Source organism: Aquila chrysaetos, chromosome 16 (assembly GCF_900496995.4).
Source record: "Aquila chrysaetos chrysaetos chromosome 16, bAquChr1.4, whole genome shotgun sequence".
Lineage (NCBI taxonomy): Eukaryota > Metazoa > Chordata > Aves > Accipitriformes > Accipitridae > Aquila > Aquila chrysaetos.
Window position 1 is genome coordinate 7,070,885 of NC_044019.1, and position 23,226 is coordinate 7,094,110.

A 23,226-nucleotide genomic window follows, 5' to 3' on the forward strand; every position below is an offset into this window, starting at 1 on the left:
GATGAGCAATTTCTAATGGAACTTAGGAGTTCTACCAGGTAGAATTCAAAAGACCTTATCCAGTAGACACTACAATGGCAATTTGTGACCATTTAACTTCAGTTCTTAAAAGTAAAATTGAAGCTTTATTTTTGCACTATTCTGGGGGGAATGTGACTCCTGTGTATACAGTATAATTCAAAATATATGGTAAAAATGCTTATTTAATTTTTAAGTTAACGCTTGTTATGTATAGACACCCATTCTGCTAGATGTGGACCTACTCTGTAATACCTTGTTTCACGTGTGTTGATGTGGTTATTGGGGTGTTAACCGTATATTGGTCTATGTCAGTGGTTTCCAACCTTTTTTTTTTTGATTTGTAAATCTTACATTTTTACAGTGGGGTGCAGTTATTTGCATAGCAAATTTAAGCTTCCAGGCGCTGGGTTTGCTTTTCTTAGTTACAACTCACAAAACCCTTAGAAGCTGCCTCCAGATCCCCAGGGCTCCCCAGGCACGCTGGAAACGACTGGCCTAAAATTAATAGGAAGGTTGTACAGAAAAACAGAAGGGAAGGGAAGAAACGTGCTGGAAGGTAGCAGAGTCTCTTCCTTCAGTGCAAGCAGGGCTGGCAACTGAGAGGGTTGAGGCTGATAGTTCTGAAGATGCTATCTCCTGTCCCCGGGTACTTTATAAAACTGGGTTAGGTGACTGGGAAGCTGCTCAGGTGCTTGTGCAAAAAAATAAAAAATAGGGTAAGTTGGTGCTTGAAGACATGTTATGTAGTTTATTCCAGCAGTGCAATAAGCATTGCTTAAGGCTGTTTGGTCTGTACAGGTACACGTATGGCTGAAGGGAGAGGTCCCAGGTTTCCAACCAACCTTCTCCCTGGGAGATGCTGAGCAGAACCCGGGAGCCGGGCAGGTAGCTGGCAGGCTGGGTAACCCCCGGCTGCTGGGAGTGAAGGTAGAAGGAAGGGGCACAGGCAGATGGAGAACACACAGCCTCAAGGCGAGGGCCTGTGCCACCAACAGAAGCTGGCAGGGATGGCTTGGAGGCAGGAAGCACGTCATCCCAGCTATTTTACTCATTAATTCCTGCCATGCCAAAATGCAGCAACTTCTCTCCCCGAGTGCTTTTCGCCGTGGTGGAGTACGTGTGCTCGCTTGGATTACTCATAGTTGGCTGCGATTTCTATTCACAACATATTGTTTGACAAATGTCAATTCTGAAGAAAAATAATTTAAATTATTTCTTCGAGACAAAGTTTCAGATATAACATTGAGCAGATGCTCTGTCTAATATTAGCATAATGATTCCTCATGCCTGCTACTTACCAGGACATGTGTCTTTAATGTAAGTGTTGGAATAATGATGAAACTTTGCAGTGATTGTTTGGATAATTGAAGATTCTCCCGCATGCTTTTGAAACATTTAATGAGCGCAGGGACCTTTTGAGTTAAGGAATGCTGTTATTCCCATTTTGCAGATGTGGAAAGTGAGATGCAGGGCTCCTGGAGTGCCTGAGGTTCAGGGCCCAGGTGAGCTGGGGAGAGCAAGGCTCCCAGGCAGGCGAACAGGCACTGCCCTTCAGTGGGCATTGAGCTCCTGAGGCTGATGTGATGACTGAAAAGGGACGTGGGCTTCTGGGGTCGGACTGTTCAAATTAAACACACCTCAGGAAAGGTGCCTGGTGGGATTTCCAAAAGCAGGGGGAGCTCAGGGCTTGTCGATGGCGCTGACTGAGCCTAAAACTTCTGAAGAGCTCGTTTCACTTTTAGGGATTTACAGTTCAGGTTGTAAAAGGTTGTTAAATAAGTCTGAAGTACGTTTGATTCACAGGTTTCTGCTGCTCCAGCTTTCCCGAGAGGAAGAATGACATGGGAACTGTATTCCCGGTCCCCTCTTCAATCGGGAGCACAATTGCTCATACTTGGACATATAGGGGCTTTAAAAAACCCACCACAACAGTATTTGTAACTCCCTAGATAGTTTCCCCAGATCGTTGATAGCTATATAGCAAATCGGTAGGAGAACTGATATGAAAATCCCTGATTCCCACGCTGCAGCAAAGGGGTTCTTTAGGTGGAACCTCCTTTCCTGCTCGGTTACTCAAATGGGAGCTCTAGCAATCGTGTATGGAGAAGCTGAAGGTCCTGACCATGCTTTCACCTTCTGTTAATGCATTTTAGCAGCAGGGAAGAGAGGGATGAGTTAGGGACCAGCTGGAAGTCTGCAGAGCGCCGGGCGCTGGGAACTCCTGCGCAGCAGCAGGGATGGTGGAAAAACTAATAGTGCTCAAACAAAAAAAAAAAAAAAAAAAAAAGAGGTGGAAACAGTTTCAAAGGGGCCTTTTCAGGCAGCGGGTAATTTGTGCATACCCTGGGCCATGCTGAGGTGAACAGGAGTGGGTGAAGGATGGGGATGTAGCATACTCAGTCTAAACACCACGGGGAGGAGAAGTCTGACCTTTAAATGGGGAGTGAGATGTGGTTGTTTTAACCATCCTCGACCCGAGGACAGTCCCTTTCCTGTCTAAATACTGGTTTCTAACAAAGGATTTCCACAAAACTACCCACCGTGGCCTGAACTTAACCCCATGTGTTCCTGACCCTGCAGTGGGAAGAGGGGCCTCAGGGGAACCTGACCCTTCATTTTCCCATTTAAGCAAAACCGCACTATTCCACCTAAGAAAAGCCACCACCACCGTCAAACACCTTTGTGCTGATCGCCTTGAATGGCCGTGTTCGTACCATTTAGGGGAAAAATACCTTGACCTTTTTGGATGTTGGAGCACAGAGATCGACCTCCATAACTGGGAAGAGCATGTTTGGGTGTTTGGTGTGATGGGCAGAGTAAAGGATGCTGGTTAAACATAAATCAAGAAAAATCTATAGCATTTTTTTGGATAAAAATCTTAAATGTGCCCATGTTTGGTACTGTGTGGTGCGCTTTAAAAGCAACATTTGCACCTTGCTACTATTTTCATGAATTCCTGGGGCTGTGTCTTCCAAGGAGAGACAGTTTATCATAGCAGAGGTGCTGAAGCCTCTCACAGGCACGCTGGGTGCCCTCACCCAGGTGATACTTTATTAAGTGCTTCTCACAGCCAGTTCTCAGTTCATCCTCGTGCAAAGAAAGGAAGGAAGACCGTAGATGGATCAGGAGGAGATGATGTCTGTCTGACCTAGTAAAATCATAACCGTCATGAGGCTGCTGTTGGAATCTGAGGTGTTTACGCATCAACTGAGATGTAACTGATTTTTCCCCACCGTGGCATGGAGTAAATGAGAGACTTTGGTGGTTGCTTTTCCTTCTGATTAGGGGTCCTTGCATTTTTGCTCCTGTGAGCTATATTTCATTTATTATGTGTCCGTCTAAATACTCAAGTCCAGTTTGAGGAAGAAAGTGGACACCTTGCCGTATCCAGTCCTTTCTATCACCACAGTCCCCCTGCTCAGTCCGGGTTGCATTAGCTGGCCTTTAAGTGACAAACCTGCTTTTGGCCCGACAAACTGGAGTTGGTCCATGCAGAGCTCTGGCTGCGACGTGCTCTCTGTGGCCAGGAGCAAACTGGATATGCAGCTGGGGCTGTAACCCCAGCGACTGGGATGGAGAAACTTTGTAATTGCAGCCAGCCCCATGTTAAAGTTCGCTCTAGGGGGAAGCACACCCAATTTCAGTGTTTATCAAGTGAGGTTTGGGAGGGTAGAGGCCACTCCACATGCACTGGTTGAGAGTCCTTGTGGGCCCGTTAGCGTATCCAGTGTCTGACTGCATCCGTACAATTCCTTAAAGACCTTAAGCAACTGCACCTGCTTACACCGAAGTGACTCAGGCTGCGAGAGACTGTGGCAGCATGGGACCAAAATTAAACAAATAAAACTATGAAGCATTTTTACATCACACTCTAATTCTCATTTCTGTCCGGAATGAGAGAAGCTGAAATTGGTTGTGAAACTGGGCTGTTGAGGAAATAATATGCTCATAGAAAGTGCATGTGTTACATGGTATTTTCTCAGTTTTAGCACCAAAAGCATTTTGGGGATGAAGTTTACACGGAGTTTGCTCTGTGGCTGGTTGGAGACAGGCCAGACTGGTGTTTTGGTAGCAGGTTTCCAATCATTAATTCTCCTGAAAAGCAACATGCTGTTTCCTGAGTGAAACGACAACTCTGTTGATGTTCACCCCAAAAAGCACATCCTACTAAGTTTCTTGTTTGGCTGCCAGCGTAATTCTTTCTATCATAGAGACCTCACATCATCGTTACTTCATTGTTAGGTGACTTTTTTTTTTTTGCTTACCCCTGACTTTATAAAGTCTGGAGTCAGATAGGAACATAGGCTTGGTAATAGTGGTAATGGCTGGTGTTTGTTTTTTTTCTTTTTTACTAGTGATTTTTTTTGTGTAGCCTGCTTTAGAAAAGGAGGGCTGAGATGCAGTTTTGCTAGGATGGCTGTGCCAGCTATGGGGTATAGCTGCTTTCACCACGGTATGTTTTACCAGGTACACCATATAGTGGCAATCAGTTATCAAGCATATACTGATGAGCAGAGCAAATTAAGTGATCTTGCAAGAGTTCTCATTTTTGCCAGTAAACCCCTATCTACAGTAGCACTTCCAATGACTACAGAACAAGCACAAAACATTTTGCTGAATATGCACGTATATTTAAAATGTAAACACAGCCTGGGATGCAAGGCTACTCTTCTGCTTTCTTCTAAAAACCACCCAGCCTGCTTCTTCCCAGCTGCCTGGCTGAAAACCTGGGGTTATCTTGCTCTGTCCTCTGAACTCATCTCAGGCTGCCCGGAGCCGGGATCCCGTTTGGGAGCCAGGACGAGCACCACTGGTGCCCTTTTGCCATCACCACGTGGAAGAGGGACAGGCTCTGCCGATCTCGCCTGCCCGATCATTTTGCCTTGCCTGCAGCCGTATGAAGGAGCACTTTGTCTCCCCCTTTGAGCACAAGGGCTCAGGCTTTCAGTTTGTTACGGCAGTGATAACTTAAAAAAAGAAAAAAAAGACACCCCCCCAAAAAAGGACAAAGAAAAAAAAAAGACCAAAAAAGAGACAAAAAGGCAAAAAAGAGACAAAAAAAGAGACACCCCCCTAAAAAAAAAAAAAAAAGACCAAAAAAGACAACAACAACAATTAAAAAGAAAGGAGCGGGTGGGTTTTGGGGGTAAATCAGGCAGCGTGAAGGCGTGCTGGGTCCCGCCGTGGCCGTGGGGGTGCTGAGCGCTGCGGAGCAGCTCCGCGTCGGCTGGACGCGGCTGCTGAGCTCGGAGTTTCCCTCCGCTGGAAACCCCGGCGGGAGCGGCTGCCCCCGGCTGTCCCCGGCACGGTCCTGCGTGGGCAGCCCCGCCGGTCCCTCCCGCGGCCGCGGGGGGATGCTCACGGGTCCCCTCCGGGAGAGCATCTCCTCCCCCCGTCCCGGGGCGGCCAGGGCTGTGCGTGTGTCCCGTCCGTTCTCCCCCCCCCCCCGCTCCCTAAGTGCAGCCCCGGGGCAGAGCTGCCGCCGCCGCGGTCGGGCTGCTCTCGGTCCTGCGGGGCGGAGCGGAGCGGAGCGGGGTCCCCCCGCGATGCAATGCGCCGGGTGCCGCCGGGAGAGAGCCTGGATCAGCGGGGCGGGGGGGGGGAGCTGGGACAGATGGGGAGGGGACGAGGAGGAGGAGGAAGAGGATGTAGGGGAGGAAGGCGGCGAGGGAGGGATGGAGAAGGGAGGGAGGCGGCGGGGCGGGCGAGCCGCGCTGGCAGCGCCGGGCCGGCAGCGCGCTCCCTCCGCCGGGCCGGGGGCTCCCCCCCGCCCCAGCCCCCGGGGCAGCCGGGCTCCCCCCTCCCTCCGACGGCACCGGCTCCCGCAGGCAAGAAGCCGCTTTTGTGATGGAAAGCGCTGGCGTGTGCGGGGCGGGAGGGGGGAAAACCAGCTCCGACCCGCTCCCGTGCTCCAGCCCGGATGAGTTTTGCTCCCCCCGCCCCGGGTGTGCGTGCGTGGGCAGCCGGGATCGGGCAGCGGGGCTGCCTCGGCAGCGCCTTCTGCAACGGCCGGAGCCAGCCGGGGCTGAAGGATTCCCTTGTCCGTGCCGAAAGCCACAGCAGCTGCTTGACAACAGGAAACAATGTGTAGTGAATGGAAAAAGGGGGAGGCGCTGCCTGAACAACTTCCCTTTACATCACTGCCCAAATAAGGAGCTTTAAACTAACCTTTTCTATTGCAGCCCGGCAGAAGATCCCCCTGGAGTCCCAGGGTCCCAACCTCGCAGCGGGCAGAGTCATGGGAGAGCCGCGGCTGCAGTGCGAGGGGCATGTGCAGGTAACGAACCCCATCGCTTCATTCCAGGCGCTCGCTGCTGGGGAGGGGGGTGTGTGTCTGTGGGTGCTTTAATATATATATCTTTATTTTTCTCGTATCAGCCGTGGTCAGTGCTGAGAGGGAAGAGCAGCCGATGAGGTGTAATTAGGAGCACTTGTAAGGCACGGGCATGTCTCGCTGATGAGGTCACTGCCATGAGTAACCAGGAGTTACTGGATGTCGGGCTACTGTATACTGTAAACACGGAGGGGTTGTTTCTCTTGATCCGCCGCCAGACAGCCCGGGTGCCTGCACTGGCACAGGCTTAAACTGCAGCTCCACTCTTAATTGGCAGCCACCTCTAATTAAGGTCCTGGGAGCTGGGGACTTTCGCTGGCTTGCACCATGTGGCAGGGGCGAGCTGTCTGTCTGTCTGTCTGGGACGGATTTCCTCCTTATCACTTGTACAGGAAAGCAAGTGGGGAGCAGAGGGGTTGTTCTTGGGTGACACGTGATGCGAGCCAGAAGCTGTGAGAGTAAAATCCCTGCGTGAGCTCCCAGCAAGCTGACTTTCCCAAGCCAGAGTCCAGAATACCTGCTGGGCTTCTGCAGGCCAGTGAGGAGGTTGAACCTGCTGGGTGCAGAGAAGGAGGGCCTGCACCAGGGGCTGACCCTTCGGGTGTTTTATCCCTTTTAAGTGTTTCTCACTGCTGATTAGCACCTGCACATCAGCATAAAGTGCGGCAGCTTTAAGAATGCATTAAGTCTGAGTAAATGAGTGTTAACGATTTAAGCTTCTTAATCCTCCTCAATGGAAATTAATAACGCTTTTGATGCACCCAGAGGTGTGATCAGAAATGCAGACACACACTGAGCTGCTCTATGCAAATGTGTGGATTGTTGTTCCGGAAAAAGGCACCATGCATTATTTTATTTTTTCTCCCCTCCTCGTTCTTTAGCTAATTGGTCGACCATCGTGAAAGTGCCTAGCACTTTTACCAAGTTACACTTTGGCGAGTGGAAATGGCTGGGGCAGCTGACATGGTGATTTATGGTGTGAGCAATACAATCCAAACCCTGCTCTGCTGCTAGAGGATAACCTGTAGCTTACAGGCTTTTAGTTTCCCTGGTGTTGAAAGATTATTAGTGTCAGCATGCAGAGCCAGTTTTAACCTTCAGTGTCCGGATGTCCTGACAGGCCCTTTGTTGTAACTCCTATTTCTCTTATTTTATTGGGCTTCAGTGATCCCCTAGGAAGCTGTTTGTGCTTGTTGGGGACTGTCATGTTTTTCTCACAATCTCAGTGCTTCAGGAACTTTTCTGATTCATGTAGGAAGATGTTCATAATGCTGTCAGAGGGTGTTTCCTCAATAAGCATGGGTGGGATTCGTGTGGGGTGGGACGTTGTGGTTCTCACTTGGCTCACAGGTGTCAAGAAGCTCCAAAGCCCGTTCAAGGAGTTGCCCCATCTCCTTCCTGCCTTGCTCTTCTTAGCAGGGGGTCCTGGAAATACGATTTCTTTCATCTGTAGAGAAGTATCCTTCAGTGGAGGATGCAGAGATACTGGTGTAGGACGTGGTGGGGATTGATAGGTGCTGCCCTGACCTGCTGCTGAGAAGAAATGCCTTCTGCCTCCAAGGCTTGCCATTGGGCTTCTCGGACTGGTGAAGGATTCGCTGCAGTCCTTGTTAAGGAAAGGAAAAACAAAATCTGCAGAGGACTTGTGTAAACTTCCAGAAGTTACTAGTTGGTTAATTAATGAGTGTGTTACCACCAAACTGCTTGCAGCAGGTCTGGGCTTTGTGTTCTCTGGAATACATTCAGCACACACAGAAGTGCAGTGTAGCCCCTGAGAAATGCCTTTGAGGAGCCCTCTGCTCTCCTGGGGAAGCTCTTGCAGCATAAAGGAGGGGGACTTATTCACTGTGATCGACCATTTTCATCGTAATCCACAATGGGCACTTCTAATTTCTGCGTGTTGGACATCATCCATTTCAGAAACATTTGTAAGGTCCTGCTGCAGCTTCTCTACTGCTCTTTTAGCATCTTAATAAGGGACCCTCACAAGATTTCTTTCCCCCCCTTGCCCTGATGAGTGGCTGCCCCAGGTGCATGAGTGGCAGAAAAAGGAGAGACAGGACTGCAGGCTCTGCTCTTTTGGTTTTCCCAACTGAGCAAAAGCACGTTCTTGCAGCTGGGGTGGAGGAGAGAGCAGACCAGGGGGTAAGCAAGCTCAGAAATGTTTGGAGTTTGCTCTTGAAAAATATACGGCAGCCGTCAATAGAATAGCTCAGTGTTAGGCTTGCGTAGTTTGCAGTGTGTGTGAGCGTGATCGGATGTGGGGGACTACTAAGGGGATCCGGTGGGGTGAGTCCCTGGAGAAACAGTTTCGAAAATAATATTTATTCTGAAGTTAACAACAAAAGCGCTGTTGAGAAACCTTTCCTGAGCTGCAGGGATAAGGCATCGCTGACATGGGTGGTTTAGCAGTAATCGGAGAGAGCAGGGAAGTGTATCCCGGCTGGGGAAATCACCGTGGCCATCCTGTTGATTGGGTGGCAAGTCATTAATGAGGGGCTCCTGGGAACTCCCTTGCTGTACGTCACTGGCAAAATCCCATGGCCACGTCGGGTAGCTCCTTCTGCGTTAGGAAAGCTGGCTTTCCTCCGGCTTCCTCCGTCTCCCCTAATCACCGAGGTTCCTGCTGATTCTGTGCTCGGAGGAGCTCTGCCGTCATAACTTCTGGCCACATTTGGCTGCACATGTTGAATGCAAAAAGTGTTTCAGCAGACTCGCCGTTTCTAAAGCACTTTAAAGCATTTGGTTTCTTGGCAAGGGAGTTCAAACTTAGGGAAAAAAACAACCCCTCTCTGGAAAGGAAAGCAATTTATTTAAAATATACATTCAACACCATTGTCTCTGACTTTAAAAAGGCTGCTTGTTAGTAGATCTTTATAGCTCTGCTGGGATCTGCAGTCAGTAGGGCCAGTTGGGATGCAGAGAAATATTTATTCTGTTTTCCATTCTGCCCATTACACTTGCTGAATTCTTCCCACCTTTCGCTTGTTAATCCAGACCGATTTCTCACTGGTGCTCCCTCTCCTGGGCTCTGCCGAGACCACCTTGCAAGAGGACAGTTGTGATTAGTGCTCCCGCTGTGCCACGACTTGAATTCAAGAAAATGGTCTTTCCCAGGCCAGCTTTGCACAGTCAGCTGGGATCTCGGTCTCTATAATCGGTGCAGTAATCAGAATGGAGATTTTTATCCTGCCCGGCTCTAATTACGTGCCTGCATAAGGTGAACCTTTTAATGAGCATCAAAAGACGCATTGTGTGTCAGGGAGGGCCTGTGTTAAAGGTACTAGGGGATTATTCAGTCATTCAAAAAATATTTGGTGAAAGTAAATGTGCAATAAATCTTCCTTATCCTCTATGTTGCCTCATTTTCCTTGTAAAGCCCTGAACCAAGCCCAACCCCTCCTCCTTAGGAAGTCCAAGCTGTGACTAGCTCATGTAGCACTGGTTTTCGCTTACTGCCCGCTTTTCTGAGAAGGTGAACAGGGGTTGCACATGCAGCAGGGTAAGGTGAGGAAATCAGCTGTGCAGAGCTGAGTGAGATGAGCAGAGACGCCCCTGAGCGTTTACTGCGTGGAAATCTTCTGAGAAGCCTTTTCCCTAAGAGGAACAGTAACTAACCCATTTAAAGACACCTAGATGGTATTTTTGTAACCCCTTTTTTTTTTTTCCAGTTGTATGGAAATTTCAGTTTGGGGTCACTTCTGGGAATTGCTCAGCGACTTTTAAGCAGGGATAACTAAGAGGAAAACATGAGTGAGATCAAGTTTTCCTACCTTCCCAAAATGGACTTGCTGTAAGCAACTACTGCTTCTTCCTCAGTGCCTTGAAGCCCGTGCACCATCTTGCACAGGCACAAAGCGCTTGTAGGGCATCGCTGTAGAAGTGAGCAGGTGGGTCAGCCACTGGTAGAAACTCCAAGCAGAGCATCTTCAGCGCTGTGGGAAACCTTATACGTTGACAGTACAAAAATCTTTTTTGTGCAAATGAGGTTTTCAGTTTCAGCAGCTCCTCAGTCTTCAGATCCTAAGTTGTCTTTTCCATGCCACTTATCCAGACCTTCCCTTGTTCCTTCCTCGGACTTTGGAGGGTCACCTGCTCATTAAACCATTATTCAGGCTTTGCAGGCCTGGGAGGCTTTGGGGTTTCAGTTATTTTGCTCTGCTTCTCCATTAGACCTACAGACTTTAGGCAGGAAGGCATGCTGTGTCAAAAATTGGCTAGATCTGGCTGAATTCAGACATAGGATTTGAGTTTCTCTGCTAATGTTGCTCTCAGATGCATCGAGACCTGGAGGGGCTTGCTGAGCCCTCATCTGGTGGTGCAGTTTAGAGGGGAAACCTCAGGAGAATCCAATAAAATTGAGCCTGGCCCTTTTCCCAGCAAACTTGGTTTTAAGTGTAGTAGTTCCCTGAAGCCTTTACCGCCACGCTCCTACATCCAGATTGAAATCCAACTTCTGCACTGCTTAAATGGTCTCTCCTGAAGGGCAGTTCACTACTTTGCAGAACTCAAAAGGCAGAAACCAGACACAACCATTAATTCTATAACCACCTACTGTCACTTTTCATAAGAATTACTAGTAGATTTAAGTCTCAGGTATACATGGACTGGCCTTCTTCATCTTCAGGTGTATGATAATTCTCTTGATAGCCCCGTCTATTTTCAATATCATAATGAACTGTGAGCCAGTGGTGACGAAGGGACCCAAGGGGTGTTGCGTTGTGAGCTGGTTGCGTTCCTGACTCAGGGTAGGGTATGGTCTTGGGTAAAAGGCCAACTAGATAAGTGTGTGACTGGACACATGCTCCCCAAAAGTAATGTAGTAGGATAAGTTGGGTTGAGTGCTTTAGAGGTCTGCGTCACCGCTGGAAGTGATGGCATGCCGTCTCCAGCCATTTCATCTGGTGAAGGTGAATGAGTGGTTGTTATTTAGGTAGTGGGGTACAGTGTTCACAAAATAGGTTGTGAAACTCAGAGAGCTTCTAAGAGCTTTCAAGGGGTTTAGGAGGAACACCCTGGGCCCTGGACTTTTGGCTGGTTCCTCCTGCCCCAAGCTGCTGGGAGATGCCCGGGAGAAGGTGTTGGATAGAAAGGCTCTCCCCATTCCCTGCTGTTCAGGGTGAGGCAGTGAGGACCCCAAGGGATGCAGCAAGTGACCTGGGGACAAAGCAGCGTGTTTGTCACTAACAGGAATGTGTTTCAGAGTTTTCCATGAGGCATCGCTGACTCTTTAAATAGCTGCCCACGGGTTTCCTGTGTTCCCTCCTGCCCTTTATTTGGGTTTTTTTTTGTGTGTTTGTTCCCTTCTGGGGAGATTTACTAACATAAATTAAAGCTATAGAAAAACTGAAGATGGGGCTAAAATGAGTTGAATAGAAATAAAAAATAAAAAAGGTTCATAAAGTTCATGTGTTTTGGAAAGCACTGGGATGGCACCTGCCACCTGTAAAACAAGAGCAGCTGCTGGGCTGGGTCAGCTGTGACTCGGTAACGGGCTGGTAATTTGCAGTTGCCACCCTATTGCCACAGAGGTGTAAATCTGATAAACTCCCTTGGAGGCACTACAGCCACACCAGGTTGTATGGGCTGCAGAGGAACAAGTTAAGGGTGATTAGCTGGCTCCTGTGAGGAAGGATGGAGAGGTAATGCCTCTTCCTTAAGCGGATGCATCCTCCAGGAGGAAGAGCATTGCATGGTGTTTCTGGAGTGGGTCTCCTTAGAAGAGCTGTTCCCAGCAGTTATACTTTGTACAGGTGAAAACAGCTAAGGGATTTCTTTACTCAAATTTGAGGTCTCTTGGCATCTCATCTGGGGTGCTGGTCTGAACTGGGAGGTTTCTCTTGGGGGGATGTTGGGGCTAGTAGGGGCAGGACAAAGTGTTCTTGTGTGTATTTGAACCCATAAAAATGTGTTGACTCTTTGCATGTTTTAAAGAGGAAAATAAAGTTTTGGTCATGTTTAAAAGAAAAATGCCTTCATTTTGAAGATGTGGAGTGTTTAACTTTGGAACAAAACAGTGCAATGAAAGGTCAGGCTAGAACCAAGTGCAAAAATAGAGTTGTAGATATCTACAGAAGAACGTGAAGCTTTTCTGAGTTGGAAGGGAAGTCGAGCTGGGTGTTTAATTACCTCCCACAAACTTGCCCATAGTGCTCAGGTATTTCCTTCATGACTTTCTCAGGCTAAAATTAACAAAACCCGAAGAGAAACCACTCTTCCCCACCATTTCACCACGCTGTTTACGTGAGAAAATTGGCTGGGGCACAACAGTGTCACCACTGTAGTCTGGAATAAGCGTACGTTTCTTCTGGAAGTGAGGATCTCTGTGGGAAGTTATCCTGCAAGAATTCAGAAGTGTTTCTGGCCAATATCCTTCTGTGGAAGAGTGCGTGCCTCAGTTCCCACTTCTGTAAAATGGGGTTAAAAATATTCTCCCTCCTTCCCAGGAGCATTGCCACACTCCCTCCACAGCAGTTTGTAGAACACCACAGATTTTTTTCCTCCAGTGTGAAAATGCTAAATGAAAGTAAATTGGTACTGTTTTAAATAATATTTTAAGTGCTTCATGCTACAGTGAATGACTACAAATAACTATGAAAACATATTATGGTAAAGATTCACAGTTATGGTCCACGAGCACTCCAGGCTGGGGAAGCTACTGCTTTTCAGCACTGGTGGCCCAGCAGACACTCAAAAACCTGCTGAAATGGGTAAAAGAGATCCAAGAATCACCTAAGATCTTCCTCACACCATACAAGTAGACTCGCCAGCAGCACGGGCTGGATCTTCACATCTGATAGCATGCATCCTACAGTAATGACTCAGTGTCTAATGAGTTTACTACCGTGGTTTGTATCATTACTAAGGTAATCCTTTTTAATTCAAGGAGCGTTTATTAAAACCAAACCCTTGCTGCTTTTGCAAACCTGCTTTGAATGGCGCCGTTTGCATTCAGAAACAGTAAAGCGAGGAAGGCTAAAACCATTACTGCCAAACTGAAGAATTTTTTCATAACCCTAAGGCAGTGCTGTGCTGTTTTTCTGCTGAAGAAAAAGCCTGCAGTGTTGGTTTTATTATGTATTATGCAGGTTTTAGGTCTTTAAAGAAGTTAAGGGAAAGTCCCCGATGAGGTGTTGGTTGCCTTATAGTCTCCATGGAATATAGTTGCTTTTTGATTCTGCCTGTAATTCATTGCCGTAGATATGGTCTGCTGCCTTCGTGTTTTGATCTGTCATCCACCTGTGGGGATTTGCTGCAAAGTTAGAAAATACTTTGCGTTCGTATTTGCATTAATCAGAATTCAGAATTATTCAGAAGATAGGAGGTGGTATGCCAAAATGTTAAACCAGCAGTTAAATTTTTTTTAAGTAAACAGGTGTAAAGGCAGAAATGAAGTGTGTGAATATAACAGAAGTCCTCAAATCCCATTTCTTCTGAACTGGAAATAAGTCTTTGCTGGCAGTCGGGGATATATCTAGCCTGTCCTGGGAGGCTTCTGGTTGTGGATGTGTCAGTCCTGTCAAGCACAAAACCTATCACAAAAAAATCTAAGCTGGACATTGTTGTTTAGGGTTTTATTTCTTTTTGAACCCATTCTTGCCACCTTAAATTAGAGCGATACCTTCCTAAGTGAACAGTAGGTTGGTCATGTACTTTAATAATTTCTAATGCAAATCAAGGTGATAAACGTAGTCCTTTTTTACACAGATAAGCATGTTGAGTTCTTCCCAGGCGAAACAAGGCTCCTGGCTGGTGAGGACTCTGAAGGGACACGGGGACAGAGAGCTAAAAAGGAGAAGATGCTTGTGAGGGGTGTGGGCAGAGGCCTGGGACTGCTGCCCTGGTGGTGAGCAAAAAGCGTAGGTTTTGGAAAAAAAAAAAAAAAAGTTCATTTTGTTCTTTTCTTGAGAACAATAAGCCAGGAAAGAGTTTGAAGCTGCTGAGGGCACTTGTTGCAGAAAAATAGCTTTGGAAAGGTGTTTGCTGAAAGCCACCTCTCTACTTTGGTAAATAAATGAGGAAAGTCAGAGGTGTCGGTCCAGTCACAGGAGTGGTGGAGATGGCACTGCCTGAAGCCTCCCTCCGCCGGCATGCAGAGAGCAGGCTGCCTGCAGCCTGGAGTGGGGAAGAGCAGTATGGCAGCATCCTGAAAATACACATAGTTTCACATGAATGGAAACTGCAGCTTTTGCATGCCTTAGACCTCGAATAACTGAATGAATGTGAGTGCAGGGAGTGGGGGAGGTGAGGGGTGGGTTGGTTTAGAGAAGCTCTGAGACTTGGTACGTTTCCTGCCTTTGCACCAGGTCTGTGTCAGAACAAAAATTGCCTTTCACAAGGCAGGAGATACCATCTGGAGTGGTCATTTTGTCCCGCCTTGCTAGGGAAAATATTTTGAATATTGTACTTGGGAAGCTGCTTTTGGTATATGGTCACGGATTATATCTCTATTCAAAAGTATGCTGTTGCATGCCTGTGTGTAGGGGGTACCTGCCCATGTGCCATCATCAAGACACCTACTTAAAAAGTGGTATTTTGACTCAATTTCCATCTCCATTTCCATTTGCACTGGGGTGGCTACTCGGTGCTTGGGTTCTCACCATGAGGAATCGTCCCTAGTGCCGGCGAGCCCGTTTGCTCTCGATGGGTGTGTGCATGTGTAAGAGTGAGTGCAGGGGATGTTTTCCATTTAACTGTTATTTCTGGCACTGCTGCTTTTTCTGTAATCGCTGTGGAAACTGTTATGCTTGGGGGTTCATCAAGGAAACACTGTAAGTTCTTCTAGGGAGAAATACATTAAGCAAGTGGCTGTGATACTGGTTTCATAAGGGCTCACTTTAATTGGGAACAGTGTTTTCAGGAGATTTTTACTGGCTGTGTTTCTAATGGAGTTGAGAAACAGCTAAAGTGAAATGACAGAGAAGAGCGCCCAGTATGCTGGAAAAGGGGCAGTTTGATGTTTGGACTCTGGTGCTGTGTACAGCACCAGATGGTGGTGTTTCAGGAAAAAAAAAAAGTCAGATTTTCTTTTGAGAAAGAAAAAAAGTTTGAAGATAGATGGGATCTGCCTGCAGAGTAGCGATGGTCTGGGCCCTGTCTTAGAGAAATACGAGAATTTACTGATGCAGGTCATTTATTGTGAGGGGTTTTTTTAGATACATTAACGGGTATCCTACTCTACTGTGGCCACAAAGAGTAGACCGGCATGGCATCACCGCATGGCTGAGGCTGGATTTGGGGTGCTGACGTGCCATGGTGCCGAGATGTGTGAGCATCTCGTGTGCCGTGGCGCGGGGGGAGGACTGCGGGTGGGAGAACCCCTGGACTCGCCACTGGTGGAGGAGCCACCTCCAGCTGGGAGCCGGCTCTCGCAGTCTCACCCTGGCTCTGCATGCACAGGAGTTTCCGTGCTACACCTTTGTGTGCGGTGAAGCACGCCTGATGTGCAGGCAGGATTTGGGGAGAAAAGCCTACAGTATGTAACTGCAGGGAGAGGATGGCGTGCAGCTGGAGCGTGCACTTCCCATGCCACGCGGCCCATGCACCCGAGGCTGTTGTCGTCTCATGTTCAAAGACAGTGGTGAGGACATTCATCTGCTGCTGCCAGCTCACCGTCGGTGCTGGGCAGTTTTCTCTTACTGTAATGTGTTAGACAGTAATAGAGCGATATGCACGGCTGTGCTTAACCAAGCAGCATGGTATTCCTCACAGATAATGTGTCATTTCTGCATGGATACGGTAACAACACTGTTCACAAATCAGGAAGAAACTTCCGGAGAGCTTTTAAAACTCATTTCATAGGTGCAGCACAAAGCAGAGAGGTCCTGAGCACTTGTGTGGGGCTGTGAAGCACTGGCATTTTGTGCAAATATTAGCTATTAACTCTCACTAAACTACAGTTTGAGCTGTTAAATTTCTCCAATTTCTCCTTAGATGTAGAAATAAACCTAATATTTCTCCTCTGTTTGTGCCTGACATGCTGGGGGGGTGTCATTATTCCTTGTCAAGCTGCTGATCTGACCCAGTCCAGAGACTGAATCATGCCATTGCTGTTGGTCAGAGCTCAAGGACCTGACAGGCTGGATCACATCAGGTCACCTTGCTCAGCAGCCTGTCTCTGAAGGGTGCAACGAGCTTTGCAACACATCAGCTGTGGGATAAATTTCTTCCATTCTGGGCATTCATGTTCATTGTCGTTAACCACTTATTTATGATCAGAATAACACCATCACATGCTAGAAACTGCACATACCACAAAAAACTGGCCGCGTGGTCCCAGCTTGAGGGAGCTTACCATTGAGGGCAAAACTCAGAGGGAGAAGACGGGGGAAGAGAAAGGGTTACGGTGGCCAGGTGGTGAGGTGTGTTTGCTAGCTTTCATGCATGCCCTGTATTTTATTTGTGGTACTTAAGAGTGCTCTTTTTCATTGGCATTTGTGGAGAGGCTGATACCGGAAAGAGGAAAGGAGGTTTTGTCTATGCTATACATATTTGATGTTTTGCGATTATGCATTTTAATAATTACCTTAATAAGTTACTCAAACTTGCCTCTCACTTTATTTTGGGATCTCTGGAGGCATTCTGTTTGCTTAACACTCTTGAAGTCTTTACAGCACTCAGCAAATGATTTATTACTATTGATTTATATGGCACCCAGTACAAGCTTCATGGCAGCGGGTGCAGAAATTATGGTTCTTCCAGGACCACTTCACCCACCATTGAAACAGAGACTTCTCTGATTAACAGGAGAGTGGAGAGTGAGATGGACAGATTCATACAATTTGATGACCTCACCCATTAATTATTTATTGAGCTTTTAATTTTGCATCCATCATTCTAGCTCTGTCTCCCTTGACTTCCCAGAGTAGTGGCATGGGAGGTAAAGTATCAACAGATACCTTTAGAGGGAGAGGTTTGCAGCTTTTAGAGCAGCACAGCTGTGCCTGTGTTAACCCCTGAGACTCCAGAAAGGTGCTAATATCTACTTTGGCCCTGGGTATTTCAGGTCTTCAGAGACCCTTAGTTTTAAGCCCGAAATGCTGTGTTTTCCCCAGTACTATGAGCTGCAGGGCAGACGATGGTGTTAATCCATCCTGGGCTTGGAGCTGGTGTGTGCGTAAGCCTCTTCTTCCTCCAGCTGTGGACAGAGAGGGGTTGCCATTGTTTTTCTTGGCATCCCATATCACTCGCAGCTCGGCATGCTTTCCTTGGGTCTTGTGCTTCAGGGCTTCGAGCAGATGTCTGCAGGTATCAGGAGGGCAATTTTTCTAAATGCACAAGGAGCTGAGGATGTTTCATCTTGTTTTTTTGGCTCTTTCTCCCTCTTTTTTGAAGGATCAAGGGTGGCCTCAACTGGCAGAAGGACACTGAGGTTTAGGATAATCTGGTGCTATCAAGCATCAGCTTTCATGAATGCGACTGTTTCCTTCCTTGGCTGTGTTGTTTTGCTCATGGATTTGGGGTCACTGTATATGTGATCCAGGAGGAGATATCTGATGAGGTACCTGTGGGATTTTCTTCTTCCCTTACAGCCAGGGACACTTATGGGACCTCTGCACACCTGATCATTGCCAGAACCTCTGGGATAGATGGGACCTTGTGTGTAAGCCCCAGAGCTGCTGAGTCTCCTACACTTGTGCTTGTAGTTACTGGCTTTCATAGGAGCCACCAGAAAAATGTACAGGAGAAAAGGTGATCTTGTGCTGCTGTCCAGCCCCCAGCTGAAACTATGCAAGATCTGGGCATGGTGGAGTGCACAGAGAAGCAGTCTGGGACCGAGCAGACCTGGTCCCTTTGCTTCATCCACTGAAAGCACTAGGTCCCTCAAGCTCCCTGATGGCTCCAGCTGCTATAATGGGAGCAAGAATGGTCATTCATCATTTTGGGGCAAAAAAAGCACAAATCATTGAGGAGTCCCTATTAGCTGAACAGATCCTCCCACCAGGTTGGGATTATCCCTAAAAGGTCTGTGATGTGGGAAATGAAATGGTGAATAAGGAGCTTTTTGTAGTAAAAGTGCTTTCCTCCTAAGCTGGACAAGTGAACTGTTGAGTCCGGTTCTTCCATCCTCTGCTCCTAGAGGGATCCTGCATGACCCATCCATGTGTTGGACTTGTCCCACAGCCGACTTCAGGCTGGTTCAGATCAGGCACCAGTGCCAGGAACAGCAGTGCAAGGCCCCCGCGCAGGGAAAAAACGTCAGATAACCAAACCTCTTACCACACACTTTCTTTTCCTCTTTCAGAGCTACCGTATTTTATTGATGAACTGGGCTCGTTTGCTCCGAAAGATCCACTTTTCTCTTCAGTCTGTTCCGTTTCGTGCTGTGGAGAGAGCTGATGGGAATCGCCACAATAAAATTTTAATTAAATGCCAGGCAATAATTTGCAGCGAGTAAATTGCGGTACCTGCAGTATGCTGTTGACATCTGTTCACAGACCCAGAGGGCCATTAGTGACTTTGAGAACCAGGAGAAAAACACAGGTCCACTTACCTTGTTTTTTATTCTTTCAGTCCAGGGCAGAGAGACCTATTATGTTTAATATTTTATAGCAGTGCATTGTTGCCATCCTTCCTGTGAGTCATTTTTCCACAAGAAACCCGTGCTCACCGTGTTATTTAACCCCTTTAGAGGGTTTAAAGGTGGATTGTAAATCTTCTGCAGAAATGGTCTTTTATATGCTGTGTTCGTGCCACTGCATTGCTGCACAGTGCCAGGAAGCAAAAGCTGCTTTAATATTCAGCCATCTGCACGCTCGGGGGAAGGCCGGCAGCGCACCGGAGACTGGCACAGACGTCCCAAAATCACTTGGAGGCTCAGGCTCAGGTTTGAAGCTCTGACCCAAGCTGCATTTCTCTTGCGTGGTGGTGTTTTCCCCCACGTCTGAGTCTGCTGGAGCCCAAAATGGAGATGATGATAATGAAAATCTGCATCCTGGAAAGGAGTGTTCCCAACCCGATAGTGTGAGGATGTTTGTCCAGCCTTGAGATGTTTCTCCAGCCTTGATATGTTTCAAGTGTTGGGATGACTCTTGGAGGAGGGATTTCCTAATGTTCATTCAGCCCTTCCCTTTCCCTGTTTTGCCCCATCCTACGAAGATCTATGTGCCTGTGCAGGTACCTTTGGACTCTTACCTTTCACATGCTTGCAGACAGTTTTGTCCCCCCTAAAACATCTCCAGTGGCTTTGCTAAATAGTACCTTGAGGTCTTTCCAGGTTTTAGTTTAAGAAAATGACTTGCTAATTGTTTTGGAGCATTCCTTGTGTTTCCTCTATGTTTCTGACCAAAGAACCTGGACCTGTGCACAATTACATGTTGTTTTACTGATTTTCAGCAGAGCTCCTGCTATGCAGCCTCATAGGTCTGAAGACAAAAATATACATGAGTTTCATTTAAATAACTGTAGTGGAAACTTTCTATGGAAAGAAGATACCCCAAAAAGCCCCTGAAAGAACAAAGTAATTGCCTTACAGAATGACTTCCTTTTGCTGCATTGTTTTCCGTTTGCATCAGCCGTTTGTCTCCTTTGGGCTGTGCAGTTGTGGTTCTTTGGTGTGTCATCCAGCAAAAGTACAGCAGAACTTGTGTGCACAGAAGAGAATTGCTACTTTTTTTTTTTTTTCTCTCTCATGAGGTGAAAAACCCCCAGCTGTGCTTTGTACAAATTGGGTCTGTGACATGAGTGGAATTTAAAAATTACAATTAGTCTTGGACGCTCTGATCAAGGTTACACTTTTGTGTTGTCCTTCAGATGAGGATGTTGAAGAAAGTGAGTGGTAGCATAGAAATTGCTAATATGTCAGAGCTTCTTGACCAGTGAGATGAAAATACTTGGCATTTCAGCATGTGCAATGCGGAGATGCGCTTCTGTTGGCCACGCTGCAGCAAAGAGAGTTCATATTGTCATAGGGTAACTTTATCAGGGTGCTAAAGCCTTAAAACCCCCCAAAGGTTCTGGTTTCTACTTTGGACCTCAGGGCACAGACTGTTGCAGGGAACTGCAGGAGGTGTGATCTCTCCCCTCGCTGCTGATGGCGTGGGAAGGGTGGTGTGAGCTTTCTGGTTGCTCGCTCTTGGGAGGAACCTGGATATTCATATTTTGGAGGCTGGAAATTGAAATTTTTCATTTCACACTTCTGGGAAGATGAAGCAAAGATTTTTATCCAAATGAGTCATTAGTACATATGTTTGGCCATCTTATTTTTTACTGAAATAACTGCCTATATGATGCTTTCTGCTTAGAGATGGAGGCCAGTATTCTGCAAGAGATTCTGTTTTCTTTTTTACACTCTTCTCTTTAACTGATTACAGCCTATACTTAAGTCTCATGAACTGCTGGTTCAATCTCAGTTCATAGCCTCACTCCACTTCCTTTAGTTCGGCAGAGCACTTTTACTCTGCAGAAGTGTCAAAAAGTTAAAAGTGCCTAACGCTTTCCCGTACCTGTGAGTCTCTTTGCTTCTCTTAATGATTTCTAAAGGCAAAGGTCATGCCTTTTAACATCTTGAAAAACTTCTAAAATACCATACTGAAGTAAAATAAAACCAACGAGCACCAGAAATGTGCCACATGAATAATTTTTCTGTTGCTCTTGATAGGCTGTTGATACGGCTGTGGGAAAGATGAATGAATAGCTGTAGAAACGGCCATAGACGCTATTTCATGCTTGACAGCGGATTTCTTTTGAGAACATTGTGTTTATAATGTGTATACAAAACTTGGGAAGCGGGGAGCTGCAGATCTCCTGAGGGTCTTCAAGTCAAGACACCACCGTGCTCGTGGTGCTGCAGCTATCCGCTGCATCGTCTGGGCTGGGGAGGCGGTTTGGTGGGTCCCTGCCAGGCTGGAGAGGTTTGAGCTGCCGGTCTGAGGAGGCACGTCCTGTCCCCTGCAGGAAGGTGACTAATGGGGTTGCATCCCACCCTTTCATACCACCTCTTTGCCGAAACACTTGGTTTGAACTTGCAGTAGCCTGCTGAGCAAATGCCCAGAAGATGAAAATGACAAAACCTTCTGGTCTCCTCGGTCTTACAAGAAGCTGCCTGGAAGTTCATAGTTTAATTGATAGTGAGTGACCTTATGAGAATATGGAGCCTGATACGGTCAGAGGTGTATAATTGGACGAGAATCCAGAGAAATTTCCTTCTCAGCTGCTAATCACTGATTTCAGAGCGCCGAAGACTGCTGGACTTGTTTTTTCTTTTTATACTTGTTTGTGCCTTGCAGTATCTTGTGCTAAAAGTGCATCTCATTCACCTCAGACCACAGCTTCAGGCTTCTGCATGGCTTCTTGCTTCCTGCCTGGGAATGTGAAAATAAATGGTGATGGTGGGTTTAGAAGAGGTGCATGGAAAACAAAGAACCAGCTTGGGGAGATTGAATTTCCCCAAAGCAAGAGATTTGTGCTAAGTGGCAGGCTGGTTTCACCTGAAAGCACCAGCTCCCCATGGATGAACAAAGTTAGCCCAACCTGGCAGTGTGGTCAGTCCATCATTACGTGGGCTTTAGTTTAATTCCCAAGAAGATGACAAGAAAGTCTTGGTTAGGCATGATCTTAATCTTGACATTGATGTTAATTAATCCTGATTCATTGTTATAAGAGTATGAGGCCAGGCAGGAAATGGGCAAAAAGCATTACTGAGAAAAAAAAAAAAATCTCTGATTTCACACTTCAGGGTCTGGGGAGGGAAAGCTTTGAAGATGCTGTGTTCTTGCTGCAGTATAATATATTAACTTTTTTGGTTTTGGCTCATGAAGTACTCTTTTCCCTCACCCTTAGAAGCATCGGATGTAATTAAGCTCAGAAGCAATGGCCCTTTCCAGCTCTTTCCTGTCAGCAGGGTGAAATAGCACATAAATGGTGGATTTTTTTATTTTTTTTTCTTCTTAGTGGGTGAATAGCCACTACAGAAATTTACTTTCTCAGTGCTGTATTACCTCCTGAGAACCAAAGCTTTGCTAGTACCTGTTTTCAGCTGCTAAACCAAGACCCTGGATGCTTTCAGTTGCTCATTTAATTGGCTGCATTTTGTCCTGTAAGTCTGCTCGGGATGCAGCACTGGTGGGGGGAGACGGGATGAAATCCTGCCAGCAGCACTGCAGAAACCCACTACTTTGTCAGAAAGCAGAGCTAGACGGTATGTTATCGCCCTGTTCAGAGTCATTGCAAAGGAGACTTGCCAGATGTCTCCATGCTAGACTAGTTGTGTGATTTACAAAGTTGTTTTCAACCCCAAATAGAGATTTTTCATCTAAATGGTTTTGTAAGCTTTTATTCAACAAGGAAGGAGAAGCACCAAGGCCCTTCCCTGTCTGAAGAGGGTGGCCAGAGCAGTGAGCTGCCCGGTGTATCTGGCAGTGCGACCATCTTCCAGAAATGCATAGTGAGAGGTCATAGGAGCTCTGACCCTCCTCTGGCTTAGGAAGCACAGCTTGGCTGGGATATGAATTTTTAACTTGTGTTCAAACTACTTTCACAGAGTCATTGCCTGGAGATAGAAAGCATACAGCCTTGTTAGAGAGGGTGATAACAGCTACTTTATCTCAAGTGCCTGGACTGCTGCTTTTTTTTTTTTTTTCCTTTTTCCTTTTAATCTGATATTCTTTGTTCAAAACCCAGAAGGGGCAGATGCCTCCCAGTTAAGACTGATGTAGCTTATCGGTAGAAGTCTGCCTGCTGTTTCATAGGATGCTCCCGAACTAAATTGGGGTAAAGGCTGGAGATTCAGCTTGTCAAAGACAGTGCTAAAGGAAATCTGTTTAGATGTTTATGCATCAGCAAGGTGGCAAGGCCAACATTTATTCCCATTGGCATTTCAGCTGCTCTTTGTGATTAGAGATGCCCTGGAGAAGCCTTGGCGGTAGAGGAGT

At 47.0% G+C, this 23,226-nt stretch overlaps 1 protein-coding gene across 12 annotated transcripts in view; it reads left to right on the forward strand.

The window, feature by feature from the left end:
- Positions 1-23,226, forward strand: part of HIVEP3 (HIVEP zinc finger 3) — a 276,516-nt gene that overhangs the window by 149,744 nt on the left and 103,546 nt on the right. For 9 of the 12 annotated variants that reach the window (XM_041129228.1, XM_041129231.1, XM_030039183.1 and 6 more), the window contains one exon: positions 6,204-6,298. The exons of 1 other annotated variant lie outside the window; for it this stretch is intronic. The gene's annotated coding sequence lies outside the window, so the exon portion shown is untranslated. Of the gene's footprint in view, positions 1-5,977; positions 6,299-19,461; positions 19,472-23,226 lie in introns of those variants that run through there. 2 more of the 12 variants (XM_041129227.1, XM_030039184.2) reach the window with 2 other exon arrangements.